This window comes from Schistocerca americana, chromosome 5 (genome assembly GCF_021461395.2).
Source record: "Schistocerca americana isolate TAMUIC-IGC-003095 chromosome 5, iqSchAmer2.1, whole genome shotgun sequence".
NCBI lineage: Eukaryota > Metazoa > Arthropoda > Insecta > Orthoptera > Acrididae > Schistocerca > Schistocerca americana.
This window is the reverse complement of record NC_060123.1, coordinates 241,864,364-241,885,699: the sequence shown is the minus strand read 5'-3', so window position 1 is coordinate 241,885,699 and position 21,336 is coordinate 241,864,364. Positions and strand designations below refer to the sequence as shown.

At 38.8% G+C, this 21,336-nt stretch overlaps 1 protein-coding gene across 2 annotated transcripts in view; it reads right to left on the bottom strand.

The window, feature by feature from the left end:
* LOC124615460 (potassium/sodium hyperpolarization-activated cyclic nucleotide-gated channel 2-like) overlaps window positions 1-21,336 on the bottom strand; it is a 287,867-nt gene that overhangs the window by 39,685 nt on the left and 226,846 nt on the right. The window lies entirely within an intron of this gene.

Genomic DNA, 21,336 nt, shown 5'->3' with positions numbered 1-21,336 from the left:
ATCTATAAAATTCAATTCTTTGACAGTAATTATTTCAGTATTTACATAATTTAAAAAAGTGTAATCTAAATCAGAGGCAAGTAAAAATGAATTACAACTTAAATGGAGGTAGGTTTATTTCTGTCTCAAGTATATCACATTTATATTGTTACTATCATGGCCATTCATCAATACAAAGTCAAACAGGAATGATGTGGGAGAAGGCCTAATAATGAATAAGAAAATAGGAAAGTGTGTGAGATTCTACAAACAGCATAGTGAATGCATTACAGTAACCAAGATAAATGCAAAGCCAACAGCCGGCCGAAGTGGCCGTGCGGTTCTAAGCGCTACAGTCTGGAACCGAGCGACTGCTATGGTTGCAGGTTCGAATCCTGCTTTGAGCATGGATGTGTGTGATGTCCTTAGGTTAGTTAGGTTTAATTAGTTCTAAGTTCTAGGCGACTGATGACCTCAGAAGTTAAGTCGCATAGTGCTCAGAGCCAAACACAAAGCCAACACCCACCACAACAGTACAAATTATATGCCAACTAACACTGCAGTTGATGAACAGATTGAAAGAGTATATGATGAGGTAAAAGAAATTATTCAGATAGTTAAGGAAGATGAAACTTTACCCCTGAGCAGGTGTACCAATGGCAAATAACATTGTCTTGTACCATTCCATTGTTGCTTTACAATTGCAAGCGCACTCCTATTCCTTCATTATTGCTTCTGTTAACACAGCAATAAGTTGAGCTGTCATATGTCCAAGTAAGCAACAGCAATATAAAATAAACAGTGAGTTATGCGAGAAAAATATTTAAGATCTGGGGTGGAAAATTACCCAGATTTTGAGTTAGCAACATGATCCCACTATCAGGCAGTTGTCAATGAGATAATTAGTAATCAGATGGCAGGGACCTGATGCGACTGCACTGTTTAATGCTGTGATTGAGTCATTACTGTGGAGAAACACTTGAATGTGGCAGCAGAGTGATATAATGGAATGTGTATTTTATGTAATTCTTCATGCTTTCCCGGCGATCTGTTGACATCTTGGATATTCGGGAATCCAGCCGGATGTTCGCGTCATTCTCACATGATATTTCAACAGCGTGCCTCGCTGTCTTCTTCAGGTGCTACCTGAGACTGGTCCTTGGGTCGATCGAGTCCAGTATTTATGCCTGGGAGGAGCTGGGCGTTCCCTAATCGGTCCGTGCCGGGTCGAGTGTTCCATCTGTGGTCTGCGCCCGCCAGACTCAGCTTCAATGGACCCCTCCAGTCGCGGATGTTCTGACTGCCATCGGCGCCCGTTCTGTCCGTCCTCAACGGATGTGGTTGTCATCTGAGATGTGTCAGACCCGATCTGAGATGTTGGGTACTCTATCTCCTGACTGTTACTATGATTTCCACTCTGTTTCGTGCTGGGCGATCCCTTATCGGTCCGTGCCACATCGTGTGTTCCGTCTGAGATCCGCGCCCACCAGACGCGGCTACATTGTCCGTCTCTGTTCACCGGTGTTCCCTCCACTGTCCGCGCCCGGCCTGGTCGTCTTCTGAAGTCGAGTTCATGATCTGGGGTGTGTCAGATCTGGTCTCTAATGTCCGACACCTTGTCTCACGGCTGTTCTCTCGGTCTCCACTTCTATTTCTTGTAGAATCCCGGAGTGTCCTGCGTTGAGTTTTCACAAGCTCAAGCGCTGGATTCCAGGCAGTGCTGATTTGGTATCCCGAGTCACGGTTGATTAGATTGTCTGTGACCTTAATCTCAATGGCTTCTTTAATGACACTGCCCCAAAATCTTGAGGTCTGTGTTGCAATCTTGGTGTCATTGTAATCCATTGAATGACCAAGTTCCAGACAATGCTCTGCTATGGCTGATTTAGTTGCCTGCACCAGAGACATACCAGACTCAGGCAAGCAACTAAATCAGCCATCGCAGAGCATTGCCTGGAACTTGGTCATTCAATGGATTACAATGACACCAAGATTGCAACACAGACCTCAAGATTTTGGGGCAGTGTCATTAAAGAAGCCATTGAGATTAAGGTCACAGACAATCTAATCAACCGTGACTCGGGATACCAAATCAGCACTGCCTGGAATCCAGCGCTTGAGCTTGTGAAAACTCAACGCAGGACACTCCGGGATTCTACAAGAAATAGAAGTGGAGACCGAGAGAACAGCCGTGAGATAAGGTGTCGGACATTAGAGACCAGATCTGACACATCCCAGATCATGAACTCGACTTCAGAAGACGACCAGGCCGGGCGTGGACGGTGGAGGGAACACCGGTGACCAGAGACGGACAATGTAGCCGCGTCTGGTGGGCGCGGACCTCAGACGGAACACACGATGTGGCGCGGACCGATTAGGGAGCACCCAGCACGAAACAGAGTGGAAATCATAGTAACAGTCAGGAGATAGAGTACCCAACATCTCAGATCGGGTCTGACACATCTCAGATGACAACCACATCCGTTGAGGACGGCCAGAACGGGCGCCGATGGCAGTCAGAACATCCGCGACTGGAGGGGTCCATTGAAGCTGAGTCTGGTGGGTGCGGACCACAGATGGAACACTCGACCCGGCACGGACCGATTAGGGAACGCCCAGCTCCTCCCAGGCATAAATACTGGACTCGATCGACCCAAGGACCAGTCTCAGGTAGCACCTGAAGAAGACAGCAAGGCACGCTGTTGAAATATCGTGCGAGAACGACGCGAACATCCGGCTGGATTCCCGAATATCCAAGATGTCAGTTTATTTTATTATTGTTTAATTATACAGTGATTTAGCTCATATAATGCAAATTTATTTTATCTTTGATTAATCAAATAAAGAGTAAACTGTGATTTTGCTCATACACATAACCTTGATAACATAAACATGTGTACAAAGTGCACTGTGCTCCTGCTTGTGTTATCAAAAATGGCATCCCAACTCGAGGGTTAATAGTGATAAGGGGACAGGAATTTGGCAGTAGGAAAAGGGAGAGAAGGAAAAGTATCAGGAGAATGCAGATTACGGGAAAGGAATGAAACGTAATCTAAGAAAGAAGACTACATATGTGGAAGAGACCTGGTGCACTAAAAGTTTTTGGACTGATTATGTAATGATAAGAAAGAGATTTTGAAATCAGACTTTAAACTTTAAGATATTTCCAGGAAGAGATGTGGACTCAGACCGTAATTTATTGGTTATGAATTGCAGACTGAAACTGAAGAAGTTGTAAAAATATACGAAATTAAGGAGATGAGACCTAGATAATTTAAAGGGAACAGATGTTGTTGAGGGTTTCAGAGGGAGCACCAGGCAGTTGACTGAAACGGGAAAGGAATGCAATGTAAAAACAAATGCGTAGCTTTTAGAGATGAGTTAGAGAAGGCGGCAGGAGCTCACATGATAAAAATGGATGTCTTAGTACAAATCCCTGGATAACATAGGAGGTATTGAATTTAATCAGTGAAAGGGGTAAATAAAAAAATGCAGCAAATGGAGCTGGAGAAAGGAAATACAGACGTCTAAAAATGAGATTAACAGAAAGTGCAAAATAACAAAGCAGGAATAGCTAGAGGACAAAAGCAAGGCTATAGCAGCAGACATAACTGGGGAAAAGATAAATGCTACCTACAGGGAAACTAAAACAATCTCTGGAGAAAAACAAAGCAGGTGCAGGAATATCAAGGGCTCAGATAGCAAGCCAGTACTAAGCAAAAAAAAGAGAAAGCTGAAAGGTAGAATGAAAACGGAGAGGGTCTATCTAAGAGAAATAAACTTGGGGCAATATTATAGAAAGAGAAGAGGAAGTACATGAAGCTGAGGTGGGAAATATATACTGTGCGAAATATTTGGCAGAGCACTGAAGGACCTAAGTGGAAACAAGGCCCCTGGAGTATATAACATTCCCTCAGAATTATTGAGATCCTTGTGAGAGAGAGTCATGACAAAATTATTCAGCTTTATGTGCCAGATATATGAGACAGTCAAAATACCTTCAGAATTCAGGATTAATGTAGTAATTCCAACTCACTGGAAGGCAGGTGCTGGCAGGTCCAAATAATACCGAACCATTGGTTTAGTAAGTTGTAAGAGTCAAAGAATATGAAAGAGAAGCCATGATTGAGAAGGCAATGAGACAGGATTGTATCCTATACTCAATGTTATTCATTCTGTACATTGAACAAGAAGTTCACAGAGAGGAAATAAAAACTTGAAGATTGCCCAATGATATTGTAGTTCTGTCAGAGAGGGTGAAGGATTTGGAAGAATCGTTGGATGGAATGGATAGTGTATTGAAAAGAGATTATAAGATGAAAATCAACAAACGTAAAGCAAGAATAATGGAGTGCAATTGCATTAAATCAGGTGCTATTGAGGGAATTACATTAGGAAATGAGAAACTAGAAGTAGTAGATGAATTTTGCTATTTGAAGAGTAAAATAAATCATGTGGCCGAACCAGAGAGGATATAAAATGCAGACTGGTAATAGGAAAAAAAGCATTTCTGAAAAAAAAAGAATTAGTTAACATCTAATATCAATTTAAAAGTTAGGAAGTGAAACATGAATGATAAGCAGTTCAGTAAAGAACAGAAGCTTTTGAAATGTGATGCCATAGAAGAATGCTAAAGATCAATAAGCATGTTCAAAGTGATGTACATAGTGGAATTATGCAAAGGTAAAGGGGCTAGCATGGAGAGCAACATCAAATCAGTCTTCACACACGACAACAACAAGAATAATAATGGGACTGTCATTTCGACAAATGGTTCAGCTAATGTATAAAAATACCACATCTGATGACTAAACATTGACTGCAATGTATACAACATTTATCAATTTCCCAATTTTGTACTTGCAGTTCCATTAAAGCTGTGTTATTTACCAGGATGTGAGCCCATACTGTTTCCTTCTATAAGCATTGAGTGTGGCAATTAATGACACTGGAGTAACTTAGAAGGTAAGAGTATTCCTAGTGAAAGACCACTGTATGGTTTTGAGTCTCACTTTGCCACAAAGTTTTAATCCATCCATGGCTGAGGGTGTAAATGGTTGGGTGTCTGTGAGGTTGTGTATGTGTCTCTGAATGTGTGTACTTTTGCTAGAGAAAGAATACTGTATTCTGTTGAGTGTTTCTATGTGCCACACGGCAGTCAGCTAAAGGTAAGTGATTGCCTTTATTTTGCACAATATATACTTGCATTTTGACACAATGTATGACTATTAAAACTGTGAAAGGGTTGCAAGTGCTGGGCAAGACATGCTATTAATCTTTTTGGTTGTAACTGGAACATATATTGTTAAAAAAAATTTCTACTTTCAAAATGGGTTTGACAGTCAATCACTTTCTTGAACAGTTACTTCTGTCAAGTGGAAATTCTTTTCCTTTCATGGCCAAGGTCTTTGTTGTTCTTATGTATTCAGACACAGTTGTTCTAGCAGCAAGGATACATTATTAAAGAAAAAAAGAAAAGGAGAAATAAACCTGAGATAGAAGAAAGAGAAAATTTACTGCATATACCATTACATTCAAGATACTCTTAGGATTGGATCAGCTTTAGACTCAAAGGGCTTACATGAAAGTCGTCAAGTCACAAAGGATTCCCATCAATAAATATCACACCATATAATGAAGTAAAGAAGGCTTGGCATTTTGATTTCTCTCAAGAGGTACTTCTACCAGGACACTATCAGTACTCAGTATCATAACTGACAATGAAACCTGGTTGTAGTGATTTTACTAAAAGAAAAAAAAATGACACTCATTTCTGGAACTTTATGATTGTTGCTAATTGGGAAAAACTGAAGAGAGCAATGAATATTTACTAAAGTATGATGTGCATTTTTTAGGTAAATGCACACACTGACTGAGTCACTCTTAAAGCACAGTAACAGCAGACTGATAAGTTACAATTTGTCTTCTTAAACTCTTCCAGAGAATCTGACAGAAGCAGACAGTGGTAGACCTGCAATGGATCTTGTTGCACAGCAATGTTGCTGTTCACTCAGAAACCAAGACACTAGTTAGCTGTGAAAAGCCTGTGATTGGAAGGAGTTTCCATGGTATACAGTCTCTGTAAAAAAACATCTAAAGAAACATAATCTATTGCACAATAGAGCTACAGGTGGAGAGACACTAAAGGAAACATGAAGCCTTTAATGGCTACCATAGCAGAATTATACTGACAGCCCACTCACAAAACCGAAGGAAATTTTAGTCAGTGCAAAGGCTGTCAATGGCACAAAAATTAGTGTTCAGACACTCGTAGATGACACAAGAATTGAAATTGATGGCAGCATAGCGAAATCAGAAATGCTGAATTGTGTCTTGAAGCATTCCTTTGCAAGGGAAAATCGAGAAGTATTTTCCCAATTTAATTCTTGTACCACTGCAAAGATGAGTGGTAAAGTGTCACTATGGTTCAGAAATAAATGAAATCACTAAAACTGAACAAAGCCCATGGACCAAGCCCCAGTTTTAATTGTAATGTAATACAGATCTCTTGAAACTGGAAGGAACCACAGTCACACTTGTCTACAAGAAGGTAGCAATAATGATTCATAAAACTACCATCCAATATAATTGACATCTATCTGGTGTAGGATCTTAGAAAATATCCTGAGCTCAAAGATAATGAAGTATGTCAAACGGATTGACCATCTCCATGCCAACTAGCATGCATTCCACAAACATCGACCATACAAAACCCAACTTGCACTTTTAACATGACATCCTTGAAGCCATGGACAAAGGCAGCAATGCAAATCCAGTACTTATTGACTTCTAAAAAGCATGTAACTCAGTATCACACCAACAATTACTGCCGAAAGTATGAGCATATGGGGTATCAAACAAAATTTGTGATTGCATTGAAGATTTTTTGGGTGGGAGGACACAACATGTTATCTTGGATTTTTAATCATCAACAGATGTAGAAGCAATTTCAGGTGTGTCACAGCAAAGTGTTTTAGGACCCTTGTAGTTCATGTTCTATATTAATGACCTGGCAGAAAACACTGCCGACGTGTCTGGGTTTATTGCTGAAATATATTGCTAAAATATAAGCCCAGGCTTGCAATGACATATCACTGTGCTGTAAGGATGCTGTACATGACAACTAAAGGTTACGTGCTATGAAATGAAATGGAACCCCAGACAATCACTCTTGGTTGTCAGGCGATATGGTGGGCAACAGACAGGGTAATATTCCGCCAATGTCCGGGAACTCTCCAGACATGTCTTTGCTGGTCATTGTGGCTTAATTCAAAGCAGGACATAATATACTCATATTCAATGAGACTCCAGGTCAAATATGCCTGAAACCACTGCAAACTGGTTTTTTGCTGTACAGAGGCCAACGGTAGTTGGCATAACGGATGCCGTGAGCTCAGTGACCTTTCTGTGAGCTGCCTATTAATGGTCCTAGTGGTCACTGAATCACCAACTGCACATCAGATTGATTATAATGATGAATCCAGGGCTCTGAGTGCGTCTCTGATGATTGCTCAGTCCTTGCATTCTGTCATCTCTCTAGGCCGACCACTTTCTTGTTGACGCTGCATTTGTCCATGGTTCACCCACCCCTGCCAACAGTGTCGAATAGTGGCATCACTCCTATTCAAATGTCACATTGCTTACTGATTACTCCAACCAGCTTCTTTGAGCAAAACTATACATCCTCTGTCAAATGCAGACATCTGTGTACATTGTTCACACATCTGTCTCCAAGCCTTAGTAATTGTTTAGCTGAGTACATGGAATGAAATTCGTCAAGAGTTTATGCCCTCATATTGACATGTTCCCTGTTTACTATATTTGACAGCAGCATGGTGAAGTTATGCACCATCACACATTCACCTACCAGCTGCCCTGATTATAATTTTTATATCAAATTGTGACCAATTTGCATAACTCCTTCACAGTGCATCAGTTTTTGTCTTAGAGAGTATTTTGTAACATTGGTAGTGCATATTTTTTAATACAAGATTACTGATTTATTTTGATGTTTGGGGACTCATGTTGTTTAGATCATGTTTATTTATCTCCTCTTATTATGAAAGACTAAAATTGATTATTCAAACTTAACAAAATACAGTAATTATTTGGTGAAAGCTATTTCACATATGTGTCATTTGTGTTGAAAATTGTTACGAATGAGACTCAATGATTTGTCAATCCAAATCCTATGCATCTTTGGTTAATGTTTTCTCTGGCTAGTAGTAGTAGTAGTAGTAGTAGTAGTAGTTGTCGTTGTCATTGTTGGAGTAGAAAGTTGGATGTGAGCTGTGATGGAGAGAAGTCAAAATGTAACTCGTCTCTGATGTACCCTTGTGGGTTATGCTGTTAAAGTTTCAAGAAGTGTTAAAAAACTGTTTTGTGGTTACTCAAAAGTGAAGAATACTTATGAAACTGATTTAAACTGGTGTTTACTTTTAAAGGAGTTTTATTTATACTTGAAATACATCATTTTGATCTACATTGTTGACAACTTTACTAATGAAAGAATTAAGCCACAGTACTGAGACCACGAGGAAGACTAACATATTGTTCCTAAACAGTCTCAAGACCTGAGAACGCTCTTGGTGAAATCATATATCATTCATTTGCATGATAACAAGTGATAACAACAACATCAGTGACAAACAGAAAGATGAGTACTGCTATCAACTATTCACATTTTACAAGGAGCTGTATTAATAGAATAGTTCTTGACCTACTGTCTTGTAACTGGTCTTAATCAATTCCATGTCTGGTACCCACTGACTGAATTGCAACTGTACTGCTGTTATGTCATTTATTTAAGAATATTTCAATTATAGGCAGGAGAGGGTTCCATTAGATGCTACAAATTATGAGATGTGTTTCATCTCCAGAGTGATGCTTTTAGTCTCACCATTTCAGCCAGCTGCTGAAAGGAACTGAGGCAGCAGTTATCACTGGTATCAATATGAGCCACTATTTACATTTGGCAGAGCTGTCTCCAAATTCAGACAAGACCATGTAGTGAGCATAATGAGTCTACTCTGGATTTGCTTCATGATCTAGCTGCAGTTTCTCTGTGGGGCTTCATTGCTTCCCTAACATTGAAGCTCCCAGTAATGAGTTACCCCTGTCTATTTTCAAGTCTAGATCTTGGTTGGTTGGTTGGTTGCTTGCTTGCTTGGGGAAGGAGACCAGACAGTGTGGTCATTGGTCTCATCGGATTAGGGAAGGATGGGGAAGGATGTCGGCCGTGCCCTTTCAGAGGAACCATCCCAGCATTTGCCTGGAGTGATTTAGGGAAATCACAGTAAACCTAAATCAGGATGGCCGAACGCGGGATTGAACCGTCGTCCTCCCGAATGCTCTAGATCTTGAAAAATATTGGCTCCAACCCCAACAAATTAGAATTCGCTATTGAACACTGACAAAAAATAAGGAGTTACAGTTAATTTCCACTGAAAAGAACATAATAAAATGGCTAAAGCAAACACACTGTGTGTAATTATTGAATTATTTTGATATATTATGTGGGTGAATGGCAAGAACAGCTGATTACTACCGTTGATGTATTGCCTGTTGGCTTCTGATATTTGGCCAACATTTGTTTAATAATTTTTCTGATGTTTTTCCAGCAGGAGTGGCTGGCATTATCAAAAGTTCACCCTCTATTGCATGCAGTGTTGACTGCCAGCAATGGAGAGAGAACCTTTGAAAATGCCAGATAATAATTCTGGCAAAACATCGGAAAAATCATTAAACAAATAATCTGAGATGAAGCCAACAAACCCTAAGCAGTTCTGTAGCTGCTGATGGTAAAAAGCACAAGAACAAGTACCCTTTCCTCTACCTAGTAGGTCAGTGAAACAAATTGTACGATTGAGTCAATGGAAGGAGCCTTCAAAGATATGGATATAACAACACAAACTCATAAATGTAATCATAGAGATAGCCCATCGGTGATACAAATATTACACTTATGGCTATTCATTTCAAGAAGACTATTTGGTAATGTCTGAATACAAGTATTGTTGAAATTAATCAAAACTCATCAACTCTGAGGCAGGGTGTACAAACCAGTCACCAGAACCCTCCATCGTTGACTTCAGAGAACTTCATATTTAGCTAATACACAGAGGATAAGAAAAGGCCAACTTTTATTAATGACTACACTAGGCCACTAACAGTCCATATATGCAGTTATTGTACAAAATTCATCACTCAACATCATTTGGTTGTTGAACAGAACAAGAAAGTGATACAGAGAAATGAATAATGATACATGCTTTAATGCTTGATTAAAAATGTGTGTACTTTGCAAATCATACCTCTCTTATCTTTGGAAATCCTTCTGGTTGAGGGTCCTATGGAGACTATGAACTATGGGTGACACAGCAACATTACTCTCATCAGCACCAAAGTCATCACTTCAGCACTTTTGTTGAGCTCAGCCCTAGTGACTGTGCAATCTTAAACAGGGCAGCACAGTGGACACTCATTACTTGGTAGAATACTGCGAGTACTATGCTCACTGCTACTGCTTGGACTGTTAATTCTGTTTGCGATTTTGGACTTTGTTCTTGGAAATTACTAGAAATGTGCCACTTATAATGCTTTTCTATACCATCTGAGTGTGACAGTTTACTGTGATAATGTCAATAAACATATGTGTGCACCCAGAATACTCAGTTCATTTTCATTTTGTGCCTGGTGTTAGTAACTATACTTATTTAATAAATTGTTGGTTCTGGAGTAATTAGCCCATTGACAAGTTCTTACATAATCAGTAATGTTTTTGAACTGCTGTCAGTTGTCATTTTCTATCATTCACAATATTTCATCTGTGCATCTACCAGACTTCCCCAGGTGAGTCATCAAAGATTGATCTTGACCACCCAAATTTCACAATTTGTTAGCATATTGTATGTGTTTTGAACACATGTCAAGAACTTAATTGCAAAATTGACCACATTGGCAGCGGACAGTGCCCTCAATGGAGGAAAGGCAAAACTCAGTATTCTGGTGGATTGGTGCTCCCTGTGGCCCTCAGTGTAGTCTGCCATATTCACTAAACACAAACCATGAAAATAACTGGATGCCAAGAATTGCAATTTAAACTGATATCCACTGTCTTTGTTAATAAGGTTTTCCACATGCTTATCTTCAAGCATTCTTAAATAATGAGTTTTGCATTATCCACTCAGGACACTGCCTGTAGGCAGTGTGGTCAGTCTTGCAATTATAATCGCAACATATATGCAAAATGCACATCTGGCAGGTGCACAGACAAAATACTGAAACTAATTGAAACTAAAAGCTTACTGTTGCCAGCCACAATTTATTTTATTTCCACTACACGGTTCAGAGGTTTACACCTCCCTCATTAATACTTACTACACATGGGTTGTTTACAAAAGGTGTGTGTGTGTGTGTGTGTGTGTGTGTGTGTGTGTGTGTGTTTGAGAGAGAGAGAGAGAGAGAGAGAGAGAGAGAGAGAGAGAGAGAGAGAGAGAGAGAGAGAGACTGACTTGGGGTAACACTGTGGCACTGCCTCCAGTGGTCACAGACTCCTTTTTGATTACACCATAAAATTGCTGGAAAGCCCCATGGATTGTGATCCAATACTCTCAAAGTAATGTTATGTACCAATAACACAAGGTCTTCTTTGTTGTTGCTGAATTAAATAGGTCCTGTTAATCAGCAACAAATATGTTCACACACAGTGACCATCCGACATTCTTTACAACCGTATTTTTTGGAGCTGCTAGACAAAGGTCACTGAAGGAGCAGGTGTACCAATAGTCTTGCTTGGCAGGACATGAACTGGCCACATCTCTCATCAGACATCGAAAAATTGATTCACATGTGCTGCACATTGCACTGAGAAGCAGTTAGTCCTTTTCAGTGTTTGCTTTTGTGTCCGCTTATTTATCTTGTAGCAGCCAGTGAATTAGTCTATGCAGACCTCACATATCCATAAGACTATCACTCCCTTGAATTGTTTAAACACTATTTTTTGTGCAAACATACAATTTTTAAATGTAACAATGCCTATTGACATTAACAAAATAGAAGTAGTGTAAATTAGAATGTCAGTGGTGTCTGTTGCACACCACAGTCTGTCATCATCATCATCATTTAACAGTTCCAGTTTCCCGGGTACTGGTAATGAGTCTCTTCCACTTTGTCCTGTCCAAATACACCTGTTCATGGAGAACATCATCTACTGTCCAGCCTCTGGTTACTAGATCAGCCTTAATCAAGTCCATCCATTGGGTTCAAGGCCTTCCTTGAGGTCTTTTCCCATCCACCTGTCTTTCCAAATTTATTTTGGCTATTATAGTTGGCTCCATTCTCATCACATGCCAGTACCATAGAAGTCTAGATGCGCCAATTCGATCTAATAGGAATGTCTTTATTCCAGCTTCTTTCTTCACTTCCTCATTCCAGAACTTGTCCATCTTGGTCTTCTGGATGGTGGATCTAAGAAATTTCATCTCTGATGCTTGCAGCCTTGATGATTCTCTTTTTGTGAGGGTACGTGTTTCAATACCATAGTTCAACATTGTTAGAGTTTAGATTAGATTAGTTTTTCGTTCTATAGATCCGTGCTGGTGAGATCCTCGTGGATGTGGAACATGTCAATTTTAAGCTGAAATAACAATACTAATAGTATGAATATGTACAATACATCATTTGTTTCTATTAAAAAATTCGTCAATGGAGTAGGAGTTGGCCACTACTAAGTCTTTCAGACTCCTTTTAAACTGATCTTTATCTGTAACAAAATTTTTTATGTTTGCTGGCAAATTATTGAAGATGAGTGTTCCTGAGTAGTGGACCCCTCTTTGAACTAAAGTAAGTGCTTTTAAGTCCTTGTGCAGATCATTTTTGTTCCTGGTATTGTATGTATGAACTGAGCTGTTTGTTGGAAAAAGAGATATATTATTTAGGACAAATTTCATTAAGGAGTAAATATACTGAGAGGCACTAGTTAGTATACCCAGTTCTTTGAAGAAGTTTCTACAGGACGTCCGTTAATTTACTCCACAAATAATATGTATTACATGCTTTTGGACTCTGAAAACTTTTGTTTGACTTGAAGAGTTACCCCAAAATATTATACCATATGACATTATGGAATGAAAGTAGGCAAAGTATGCAAGCTTTTTCATTTTTATGTCACCTATGTCTGCTAACACTCGAATTGCAAATACAGATTTGTTAAGGTGTTTCTGCAGTTCTGTGGTGTGGTCCTCCCAACTGAATTTATTATCAAGTTGTAATCCCAGGAATTTGAGACTGTCAACCCCTTCTATCTGCTCTTCTTCATACTTTATGCATATGCTGGGTGGAAACCTCTTACAGGTTCTGAATTGCATATAGTGAGTCTTTTCGAAGTTTAATGTCAGTGAGTTAGCTTTAAACCATTTATTAATATCCATGAAAATATCATTAGCAGACCTTTCTAGAACTATACTCGACATACTATTTATTGCAATGCTTGTGTCATCTGCAAACAAAACGAACCCTGCTCCTGGCAGTGTAACTGATGAGAGATCATTAATGTACACAAGAAAAAGCAACGGCCCTAAGATGGATCCTTGTGGGACACCACATGTAATTTCTTCCCATTCTGATGATGACTGATGAATTAATTCACTAGTCCCTTGCACTGACACCCTTTGTTTCCTGTTAGTGAGGTATGACTTGAACCATTTTGCAGCACTGCCCGTGACACCATAGAATTCTAATTTATTTAAAAGGATGTTGTGGTTCACACAATCGAATGCCTTTGACAAATCACAGAAAATACCTGCTGCTTGTAACTTGTTATTTAATGAATTAAGTACATTTTCACTGTAGGTGTAAATAGGTGTATGAAATAGCTATTAAACATCATCAGTTTGGCCAGTTTTGGAATCAAGTCACCCCATAAAAGTGATCTTACTTGTTGGTAGAATTCAGATCCTGTTTGCACTCTGTTGGTGATTTCATTTTTGACCAAATTATCACTGGAGTCTGTATGTGGTTTAATTATTGTCTTACAAAATGTTCAGATACACTAGTAGTTGTCTCCTACATTTATGGCTTGTGATGGGTCTCATGGCAGTTAACAATCATTTGCATTTATCTGTTACGCCTCTTACATTTGTTGCCCAAGTCAGTTCACTATCAAAATTCATTCCCATGTGTATTATTACATTTTAAATAGAAAAATAAATGGGCTCTTCTGGACATCTGTTATAATAAGGTAGCTATATCTACAGAAGATTAATGCCTTAGTTTCACTTGGTGATATTTGTAATTCCTTCTTTACCAGCCATGAGTTAACCATGTCAAACTTCATTAAACAGACATTTAATGTTGTGTCTTTAGTATACAGCATGAATCACCTAAAACTTGGAGAGTGCTGTTGATGTGCAGTTTTCATGGAATGGGTTGGCAGTCAGGGGCTCATATTGTTAACCAATAAACAGATTGTAAGAATACTTAGAAAGTGTATTTTTGTGCAAAAATACACTTTTTTAAAATGGAACAATGTTTATTGACATTAACAAACTAGAAGTAGGTAAATTAAAATGTCAGTGGTGTTAATTGCAGGATTCTAGTGTGAGACATTTACGAGATATTGTATTTTGAAAAGTTACCATACCATCACTTGTTTGTACCATTCAGCCTGTGTAGTTGCTAGCTATGATGTTGTTATGTTTGCTTACAGTGTGATTGTATGTTCTTTGAATGCATTGTGACTTTCTGGTCAGTTAGTGAGTGACAGTCCAAGCAGTAGGTCATGAGCGTATGATGGGATTTAACAATGCAGAAAAAGCGAATAAGCTCTTGGTGTATGGAGAGTGTAGGGAAAATGCAGTTTGTTCTTGTACGGTGTATGCGGCAAGATATCCCAATAGAGGTCAACCATCTAAGCAATTATTTACCAACCTCTTCAACCAGTTACATGAAAGTGGTAATGCAACACCTAGACAATGTAACAGAAGAAAACAAGTGATCAGAAGAGGGGGGAATTAATGTTCTTGCTGCTGTTGCAGTTGATCTCCACATTAGCTCCTGTGTCGTTGCACAATGAAGTGACATGACTCAGGCAAGTGTCCTACGCATTCTACATTGACATAGGTTCCATTCCTATCACATCTCTCTCCATCAAGAGCTGCATGTATATGATTATGACAATTATGTTGAATTCTGTATATGAGCATTAAGATTGGATGCTCCTGATGTATCACATATCTTGTTTAGTGATTTAGTCACATTTACCAATCATGGCCAAGTAAACTATCAAAATATGCACTACTGGTCTGTTGACAATCCCCGTTGACTTTGTCAGGTGGAACTTCAGCATCCATAGAGTGTAAATGTGGGTTGTGGGATAGTGAACCATCGGCTCATAGGTTCATTTTCCATAGACAAAATACTGAAAGCACACAAGTATCACAGCCTCCTAACAGAGCACAGACCATCTTCCATGGCTGCTGGAAGACGTTCCTCTGCAGACTAAGAGGAACCTACGGTACTGACATGACAGCTGTCCAGCCCATAGTCCACGAAGTACTACAGCACGTCTTCACAAACTGTTTCCAAATTGTTGGATTGGATGCAATGGACCTGTACCTTGGCTGGTCCATTCCCTTGATTTGATGCCTGTAGACTTTTTTCTATGGGGAAAGCTGAAGCACGTTTTCTGCAAGGGCATTCCAACTACACCAGATGTTGTGCACTGATGTACTACAGCAGCCTGCTTGGACCATCTCTGCTGAATGCTAGCATGTGTGCAACAGTCATTCCATACCACAATGGAAGTGTGTATTGCTGCTGCCAGTGGTAATTTTGAACACAACCTGTGATAGTCAGTGTCTCATTATGGGTCAGAATCCACATAACTGGTGTATACATTTGTGTGTTTAACCACAGGTATTGTACAGCCTTTCTGGCATCTCATCTACAGTTGCAAAGGATACATTCAGGACCACTAATATACATGGAAACAGTGTGATTGCCAGATGGCTGGATGCTAGAGAGTCTTTTTGTACATGCCATTCCACATCTAAACCATATTTTGACATGTCTCCTGTACTCTAATCAAATGATTAGCTTATGTATGTTATGAGACACACAAAGCACAATTCACAACTGTCTAAGAATACCAATACATGTCACTAGTCACTTAGAAGCACTACATTCTCTTCTATAATCAGGTCTGGAATCATCTACCTGGTGTTATCTGTTTTTCTGAATCCCCATACGAAGTGGTGTGCATTGACAATGTAATTTTTCCGAATATGATAACAGTTCATTCTTTGATGGTCACATACTTGTAAAGTTTTTTACGATAGACATTAGCTCATACTGTACATAACTGTATGGAGAATCTTAGTACAGAGAATACCATAATTGTTAGTTTATAAAGCTCTCCAGGAGTACATGTAATATATTTTTTGAAAGATTTGAGCTGCTTCTAAGGAAAATTTTAAACTCTAAAACAAAAGTCATTATCCATGTTGGTTTCAACACTGAAATGATCAACAATGAGCATGTTAACAAGAACATTTTTTAATAGAGGTATCTAAATTTACAGTGTACAAGATACAGATCTACATAGAATAATGCCTGCTTGGATAATATTATAGTTAACTTTTCCAGAAATACATATGATATCAGACTCGTTAGTGATGAACTAGCAGATCATGAACCTTTAATTTTAACATTCTGCTGTGATCAGTATTCAAAGCCTGACACGTCAGCCAGTATCACATCTAATACTACATGGAAAAGAGGCAGGTTCGCTGATGTTAGTTGGCACTTTGCATACAACATAAAACCTGGGAAGTGTGCTGGGGAAGCAGTGTTAGATAATTTCCTGAAAAACTCATTGAATTATTGTACTATTGTTCACCACTAATCAAAATCAGCATAAGTATAAACAGAAAAGGAAATGGCTAAAATGGTATACAGATGAACTGGCTCACATTAGGAGCGAGATGTTCAGACTGTACAGAATATATAAAAATTCTTGTAAACAAGGACCTGAGCTGGATGACACTTTTTGTAGAGCATTTTTACAATGTAAAAAGAACTACAAAGACAAACTGACCCTAGCCAAAAAACTTGCCTGTGGACATTACACAGAAGGTGCCCCCCCCCCCCCCCCCCCACCAAAATAAATAAATAAATAAATAAATAAAAAAAATAAAAAAAAATAAAAAAAAATAAATAAATAAAGGAGTATGGGAAAAAGTCAGTCAAGAAAAGTCTCAGACCCACAAACCAGATGCAGTGCTGGACCCAGAAGAAGTAAATGATTAGTGAGCTTAAAGGCAAAATTAATCAAAATGGCACTTGTGATTTAGTACTTCTGGTTGCTGAGCCACATAAGAGGTATGCCTTCCATGGGAATGTTTGCAGAGGGTACGTCCCATTATACCAGTTATTAGGGTTTCTTCCTGTTCCGTTCACATATGGAGTATGGGAAGAATGATTGTCTGAATGACTCTGTGCATGCAGTAATTATTCTAATCTTATCCTCATGATTTGTATGTGAGCAATAAATAGGGTGTTTCAGAATATCCCCAGAGTAAACACTTAAAGCCGGTTCTTGAAACTCTATTAATAGACTTTCTTGGGATAGTTTACACCTGTCTTCAACAGTCCACCAGTTCAGTTGCTTTTGTATCTCTGTGACACTCTCCCACAGTTAAACAAATCTGTGACCATTTGTGCTGCCCTTCTTTGTATATGTTTAATATACCCTGTTAGTCCTATCTGGTACAGATCCCACACATCTGAGCAATATTTTAGAACTGGTCACATGAGTGATTTGTAAGTAATCCCTTTTGTAGACTGGTTGAACTTCCCCAGTATTCTACCAATAAACGGGAGTGTACCACCATCAGACATTATAAAAGCTATGTCAAGGTTTTCAAAATCCAGAAGTATTGATTTTTATTGGTTCTGTAACTACGTAATTAAAAAATAATACATCTATCAACCTCTTTTTGTCATCTTTAATATGCGTTTACAATCTGGAGCTTTTTTCCAGTGCACTCAAAATGGCTAAACTGATACCAGTCTTTAAAAAGGAGATAAGCATGTGCCCCCAAACTAGTGACCGATTTCTACTGGCCCAATTTTCTCCAAAATGTTTGAGAATCTAATGTGCAACAAGGTAAATAACTATTTCAGAAAGTGTGATCCCATCTCTAACAGACAGTTTGGATTCCAACATGGCAAAAATACCACTACTGCTCTCAGTGAAAGTGTTAACCAACTATTAATTGCATTTGAAACAAGGATCTAGTATCAGTTGTACTTTGTGATCTCAGCAAAGCCTTTGACTGTGTACCATTTAAAACCCCTCTTGCAAAACTGTCATATACAACCCATCTTTAGCAGTAATCAAGTCACTGATAAGCAACAGGAAGCAGTTTGAAGCAGTTAAAAATATAGGCTCCTCTTTGAAAGAAGTATGGACTGCAGAGCCACAGGGCTCAGTCCTAGGTCCCTTTCTGTTTATCAATGCAGTTAATGATCTGCCTGACCATGTCGGAGCAGATTCAACAGTGCGTTATGCAGATGATACAACAGTACCAAATAACCACCATGACATGACACAACTGCATCCGGCAACACTGGCAAAATAAGAACTACCAAAGAATTGGCTTTCTTCCAATGAACTCCTACATAATCCTGATAAAACACAGGAACTATGATTCTGGGTTTGGCTACAGCTGTGGAAAGTAAATCAGTAAAATTTTTAGGCTTTCACACTGATTCAAAATTAAACTGGGAGAAACATAGTAGCCTTCTTCTGACAGTATAGCAAGAGTATGCTATCTCACATGGAAACTGACAGATGCAGCCACTGGTGAATTTGTAAGGTGGCATATTTTGGCCTATTTCAATCACAAATTTCCTACAGCTTACTGCTATGGGCACATTCCTACTACGTAAGTGAAATCCTGAAGAAAAGGAAAGTGATGAGAATAATGAGGAAAGATAAGCCTAAGGAATACTGCTGCCCCTCTTTATCAAGCTCCAGATGTTAACTGTTGTTCATCTATACATCTACACAGCAGCGCTTTATGTCAAAAGAAACTTAAATGAGTTCAGCACCAGAGAGACTAGACACCCTCACAATACCACAGGCGTACTGAGGCACAAACTTACACAAAGTAACACACTTAAAGTTTTTTAACAAACATTTAGTATCTGCTCCGATAATATTTTCGAAGTTAAGAGATATGACTGATTACTCAAACACCCATTTTACAAGATAGCCAAAGTATTAGAAATAAACATGATTGACATTAGTATGTAGGTATATTTCTAAAAGATATGGAACTAAATTGTAACACTTCACATTAAAAATTATTTTTAATTATCCATTTAATGTTCTAACTTATTCTGCAACAAGTGGTCAATGGTGAATAAAATGAATACTGAAAATACTGTCTGATCAAAAGTACCCAGACACTCCCATGTAATGCAGAACTGATTGCTAGATGTCATGAGAGGCTGATCTGCCAGTATAAAGAGCTCAGTAACTTCGAATGTGGACTGATCACTGAATGTCAAAAGAGTAACAAATCTATCAGAGACATTTCAATCCTTAAGTGGCACAAGTCAACTGTTGGTGATGGGATTGTGAAGCAGGAACATGCAAGAACAATCACACCTAAAACAAGACCAGGCAAACTTCATAATTGACAGACAGAGTGTAAGAAGTACTGCTGCCTTTGATATTAAGCTGTGTTAATTTGTACTCATTACATATCACCGGTTTCTGAAACTTTCAAAGATGAGTGTGTGTGTCCCAGCAGGGGCATTGTCTTGCTATTTACAGTCAACAGTGCCCAAGTGCTACTGGATAAAGAAATTTTTGCAGAGAAAGTTGCTATTTGGTTTTGTACGGAGCTGTTGTGTGCTGTCATGTCTGAAGCATTTGCGTAAGGTATGATTATGAGTTGAAAGTAATATGGCAGTTTATATAGAAAAATTATTTTCGTTATTTGGTTTATTTGAAGAGAGGAGTGTGGAAATCTATGTGAAATCTGTCAAAGAAACAGCATCATGGCTGTTTTTCAGTAACTTCTGTTGATAGAACACACTGATATTTGAACAGATACAAAATGGCTCCCATGAACAGCAATAACCTGCTAAGTTTAAGTGTAAATGTAATGCAGCAGCAATTAGTTCAGCATTTTGTAATTAAGGAACTTTGATATTCACAAATTATAGTGTTGTTGTTGTTGTTGTTGTTGTTGTGGTCTCCAGTCCAGACACTGGTTTGATGCAGTTCTCCATGCTGTGCAAGCTTCTTTATCTCCCAATACCTACTACAACCTACATCTTTCTGAATCTGCTTAACGTATTCATCTCTTGGTCTCCCTCTAGGAGTTTTACCCTCCATACTGCCCTCCAATACTAAATTGGTGATCCCTTGATGCCTCAGAACATGTCCTACCAACTGATCCCTTCTTCTAGTCAAGATGTGCCACAAATTTCTCTTCTCTTCAATTCTATTCAGTACCTCCTCATTAGTTATGTGATCAACCCATCTAATCTTCAGCATTCTTCTGTAGCACCACATTTCGAAAGCTTCTATTCTCTTCTTGCCTAAACTATTTATCGTCTATGTTTCACTTCCACACATGGCTACACTCCATACAAATACTTTCCAAAACGACTTCCTGACCCTTAAATCTAAACTCGATGTTAACAAATTTCTCTTCTTCAGAAAAACTTTCCTTGCCATTGCCAGTCTACATTTTATACCCTCTCTACTTCGACCATCATCAGTTATTATGCTCCCCAAATAGCAAAACTCCTTTAATACTTTAAGTGTCTCATTTCCTAATCTAATTCCCTCAACATCACCCGACTTAATTTGACTACATTCCATTATCCTCGCTTTGCTTTTGTTGATGTTCATCTTATATCCTCCTTTCAAGACACTGTCCATTCCATTCAACTGCTCTTCCAAGTCCTTTGCTGTCTCTGACAGAATTACAATGTCATTGGCAAACCTCAGAGTTTTTATTTCTTTTCCATGGATTTTAATTACTACTCCAAATTTTTCTTTTGTTTCCTTTACTGTTTGCTCAATACACAGATTGAATAACATCAGGGATAGGCTACAACCCTGTCTCCCCCCTTCTCAACCACTGCTTCCCTTTGATGCCCCTTGACTCTTTATAACTGCCATCTGTTTTCTGTACAAATTGTAAATAGCCTTTCGCTCCCTGTATTTTTCATCATTGCCACCTCCAGAATTTGAAAGAGAGTATTCCAGTCAACATTGTCAAAAGCTTTCTCTAAGTCTACAAATGCTAGAAACTTAGGTTTGCCTTTCCTTAA